This window comes from Microtus ochrogaster, unplaced genomic scaffold (genome assembly GCF_000317375.1).
Source record: "Microtus ochrogaster isolate Prairie Vole_2 unplaced genomic scaffold, MicOch1.0 UNK31, whole genome shotgun sequence".
Classification (NCBI taxonomy): domain Eukaryota; kingdom Metazoa; phylum Chordata; class Mammalia; order Rodentia; family Cricetidae; genus Microtus; species Microtus ochrogaster.
The window spans coordinates 3,084,073-3,088,967 of record NW_004949129.1 but is presented as its reverse complement, the minus strand read 5'-3'; the positions used below and the strand labels follow the sequence as shown (position 1 = coordinate 3,088,967).

At 44.7% G+C, this 4,895-nt stretch overlaps 1 long non-coding RNA gene and 1 other non-coding gene across 2 annotated transcripts in view; one reads left to right on the top strand and one right to left on the bottom strand.

Moving 5' to 3' along the window:
* Positions 1 to 4,343, bottom strand: part of LOC113458467 — a 19,093-nt gene extending 14,750 nt beyond the window's left edge. Inside the window, exons 1-2 of the long non-coding RNA XR_003378847.1 lie at positions 4,271 to 4,343; positions 4,042 to 4,116 (exon numbers count right to left, since the gene is read on the bottom strand). This is a non-coding gene — a long non-coding RNA (uncharacterized LOC113458467). The remainder of the gene's footprint in view (positions 1 to 4,041; positions 4,117 to 4,270) is intronic.
* LOC113458472 lies at positions 1,514 to 1,700 on the top strand. The gene has a single exon (XR_003378856.1).
* Positions 4,344 to 4,895: the final 552 nt, after the last annotated feature.

Genomic DNA, 4,895 nt, shown 5'->3' with positions numbered 1-4,895 from the left:
AAAAAAAAAAAAAAAAAAAAAAAAGAGTAGCCAGTGCACTTAGCTGATGAGCCTTCTCCCCAGTTCCTGTCTGCCCTTCTTATTGACTTTCCTTGGATATACTACAGTACATTTTTTAGGACCCGTATGTGCTACTTGTGTACGAACAATTCTCTCCACCCTGTTTCCATGGTCACAGTTTCTGTTTCTTCTTTCCCCTTCTTTCTCTAGATTCTTCACTGCATTCATTTTAAACTCATGTCTGTGGAAGCTATGGATACCCAGAAAGCCTGAAAACACAGAATCTTGTTTACTTTTGAAGTACCGAACTGGTGATTATTTTTCTGGGACATGAGACTCATTCAGTGAAAGTCAAAGATGAACAACCTGAGACAAAGCACCGCAAACTTATTTTCCGAGCTGGACAAACGCTGTGTGAGCATTTTGTGCACTGAGGTTGGTTCAGCACAGTGAACTCAGCATTCCTAAAAGGTGACATGTTGACCACAAGGCGTATCATTACTGCACATTCCATGTATTGTAACATTCACAAGTCTTTTATTATGTATTTTCATCTGTTTCCAGATGTGGATCCTTTTTTTCTTTCTTTCCTTCTTGTCTCCTTTTTTGAGACAGGGGTCTTACTTTGAAGCCCTGTCTAGAACTCACTATGTAGACCAGGCTGGCCTAGAACCCATAGTCTGCCTCTGCACCCAAAGTGCTGATATTAAAGGCATATGCCACCGTGACTGACCAATTTTGTTGCTGTTGTGTATTAATTTATTTTATGTATTTGGGTGTTTTGCCTGCATGTATGTCTGTGCCTTTGGAGGGCATTAGATCCCCTGGAACTGAAGTTACAGCTGGTTATGAGCCATCATGTGGGTACTGGAAACCAAATCCAGGATATCTGTAGCAAGTGCTCTTAACTGCTAAGCCATTTCTCCAGCACCACCACCAACAACCCTCTGTTGTTTGTTTTTTCTTCCTTTGAGATAAGATTTCATTTAGCCCAGGCTGGCCTCAAATTCTAATTCACTATGTAACCTAGCCTGGCCTTTAGTGCCTGATCTTCCTCCTTCCACCGGCCGAGTACTGGGATTACAGGTGTGAACATCAATCAAGCCTTTCCTTCCTTTCTTTCGTTGTTTAATTCACATTTCTTCACTAGCACACATGTCAATAGAGCTGGTCTGTGTCTGCATGCTCTCGTTTGATTTTTTTTCTCTTCTTTTGAGGCAGGGTGACTGTACGTAGCTCAGACTGGCCTCAAAATTTGTATCCACCTGCCTCAAGCTCGGAACGCTGGGTTTACTGGCATGGGCCACAATGCCTGGTCAGTGATCTAGCTTTGAATCCAGAACTAAATGCGTCCATGCGTGTATTGAAAACCGGAGGTAGTGGAAGAGCTGCGATCTATTTTGGCCCTTCTCTGTGTGTGTCAGTAGTCAGCAACTGCGGCCCAGTTAAGAGGTGGAAACTATCCCAAAAGCTTCCTAGCAATGCCCAGCATCCACTTAAGAAAGTGACAGGTACAGTCTGAGGAAAGGCTCCTGTGTGGCTGAACCTGCCCGAGGTGGGTGCAGCCTTGTACCAGACAGCCCAACCTTGACCTAAAGAAAATCCCCAGAGGAACACGTTCCCTGGGGTTGGAATTTGCAATAACAGGTGTGAGCATCCTAGCAGCAGTTTGGTGATCATGTATGATACTGCAAACAGGACAAAAGAAAAAAAAAAAAAGAAAGAAAGTGACAGGTCAGCCACAGACAGTTTACTTTAACAGAATAGCTTGAGAAAACAATAAAAGAAAGCTCTAGAAGGTATTACTTCCTTAGGAGTTTAAACATTTTTTGAGGCCTGTCCTAGTTATTTTTCTTTTCTTTTTTTTTTTCTTTTTTTTTTTTTTGATATGGTTTCTCTGTAGGTTTGGAGCCTGCCCTGGAACTAGTTCATGTAGACCAGGTTGGCCTCGAACTCACAGAGATCCGCCTGCCTCTGCCTCCCCAGTGCATGAATTATAGGTGTATATCACCATGCTCAGCTTCTTTTCTTTTCTTTTCTTTCCTTTTCCATAATATCTTGGAGGACACAAATTCCTGCCACACAAATAAATGACCTAATGATGTCTTGGGAATGTCTGAAGTTAGTTGGAGCATACCTAACGATAGAAACTCTGTAACACTGTGATTTCAGCACTGGGGAAGTGGAGGCAGGAGAATGAAGAGTTCAGTGCCAGCCTCCACTACCTAGTGAATTCAAGGCCCTACTAAGCTACATGCAACCCATCTCAAGAACAAAAAAGGTCTTCGTTGTTGTTGTTTCTCATTGTTGTTGTTGTTGTTGTTTTGGTTTTTTGAGACAGGGTTTCTCTGTGGCTTTGGAGCCTGTCCTGGAACTAGCTCTTGTAGACCAGGTTGGTCTCGAACTTCCAGAGATCCGCCTGCCTCTGCCTCCCGAGTGCTGGGATTAAAGGCATGTGCCACCATTGCCCAGCTGTTGTTGTTGTTTTTATCTACTTTAGGGGATGGACAGATGGCTCAAGAGTTAAGAGTACTGGCTGCTCTTCCAAAGGACCCATGCTCTCTTCCCAGCCCCCACAAAGCAGCTCACAACCACTTGTTACTCTAGTTCCAAGAGATCCAGTACCCTCTTTTGACCTCCCAAGACATACATGCAAGCAACACCCTCGTATACATAAAATAAAAAGTTCAGCTCCTGGCCTTAGCATCATCTCCCTTGAAACTCGTGTGCCATGGGAGCGAAGTGGAAGAAGAAGCGAATGTGCAGACTGAAGCACGAGAGAAGAAAGGCGAGGCAGAGGACCCAGTAAACTAGCCTGTCCACACACAAAGGCCGAAGGAGCAAAGAAAGAGTTGATAAAGGCCAGGACGCTGGTACAAGTTATAGGAGTGTGCGCTACCGTCGGGGTATGTCTCAGTGGGCCTGGAACCTCACCATCTGCTCGCAGAGACCACCTAAGAGACTTGACTGTTCTACCAGCCCTTTGCCCTGGACCTGTGGCATTCTGGACTAGTTCTGTGCTCACTTGTTGCCAAGGGTAACTCGTGTATAATAAACCATCTTTCTCGCTATCTCAGCTGAAGAATAAAAAAAAAAAAAGTTTAAAAAAGTTTTTTTAAAAAACTTTTATTTTTTTTTTAAAGAAATTTTGTCTAGGGGCTGGAGAGATGGTTCAGAGGTTAACAGTACCAGTTGCTCTTCCAGAGGTCCTGAGTTCAATTCCCAGCAACCACATGGTGGTTCACAACCATCTGTAATGAGATGTAGTGTCCTCTTCTGGAGTGCAGACACACACACAGGCAGCACTGTGTACATAATAAATAAATCTTTAAAAAAAAAAAAGAAAGAATGTCTAATCCCAGCACTGGAGAGGCAGAAATAGCCAGTTCTCAGTGAGTTCAAGATCAGCCTGATCTATAGAGTGAGTTCCAGGACAACCAAAGCTACACATAGAAACCTCGTCTCAGAAAAATACAGTAAGTAAATAAGTAATGAAATAAATAAATTAACTAACTAACTCACTTTGTCTTCTCTGCGGACTTGGTCTCCTGTACAGGGCTCTTTATTCTTCAACAAGCTCTTTGGTTTATATCGAGACTGAGGCTTATCAATTCTCTGCTCTTTGAAAATGAGCTTCTCCTTTAGTTCCAGCCCTTGGGAACCTGGGAGACAGAGGCAGGTGACTCTCTGTGAGTTCAAGGTCAGCCTGGTCTATGAAGTGAGTTCCAGGATAGCTAAAGCTGTTACACAGAGAGACCCTGTCTCAAAAAACAACACAACACAAAACAAAACAAAATGAATAATGGTGCACACCTATAACCCCAGCTCTCAGGAGGCAGAGGCAGGAGAGCAATATTTCTGGGAATGGGAGTTTAACCTGGTCTACAGATAACAAGTTCCAGGCCATCCTGGGCTGCATAATGAGACCCTGTCTCAAAAGGAAAAGAAAAATCATGCCCTATCTATATCAAATGAGCAAGAGAGAAGAAATGAGTTGACGGGAGCCTGTCATAAGAAATGGTTCAGGTGCCCGCCAGTTACCTGGCAGCAGGGAAGTGACTGTGGTTGCTGGTGATTTTTTCCCACCAGTAGCTGTCATCACAGTTTCCAGAAAAGCTGCCAAGAAATCGCAGGAATTAGCATTTCACACAGCCACTCCCACAGGCAGAAACACACTCAGAGGCCTTGGAACACTGCCCAACTGCTCTTTGCCCTCCTGCCTTCCCTTCTTCCCACCATTCCAGATAAACAGGCAAGGCGTTTGACTCACCTTTGTGTAGAAGACTTCAGAAGGTGCCTCCCTCTGGCCGTGCTTCTGAGGTCTTTAATCTCAACTGTTCCTAAGAATCAAAAAACCCCAGGGATAAACATCTTACCCTATTTTCCCTTCTCCCTTTCTCCTCTGACTGCCTCTCCTCCAACAATACCCTCAAGTCTCTAGCTCTTTAGACACTTAGCACACTCCTGCAGCTAGCAACCCAGGCAATCCGTTTTATTTCAAAAAAATGTGACTCGATTATGTTGTACCCAACACCACAGCAACGTCTAGCCCGTTGTGGGGTCTTAATAGATGTCTGAATAGCCTTGCCTGAACTGACCGCAAGCACCTCCCGAATTTCAGTGCGCTAAACTGCAGGAGTCTGACTGACAGGCCAACTACTTCTTGTCGGGAAGATCCTCCAGAGAGCAGAAGACAGAGGCCCCCCTGCTGCAGAGGGTAAGAGCTTGCCTAAACTACACTCCTTTGCCTACAACCCCACCTGACACGTTTTCAGGCACAGGCTGAAGCAGCCCAGAACCTGTGCACTTTAGGATGCTAGGTCCTGTCACTCAGCAGAAACAGAACAGGCTGTGTGGGCCAGCTTGAGACAAAGTCTGAAACATAGCGCAGGGAC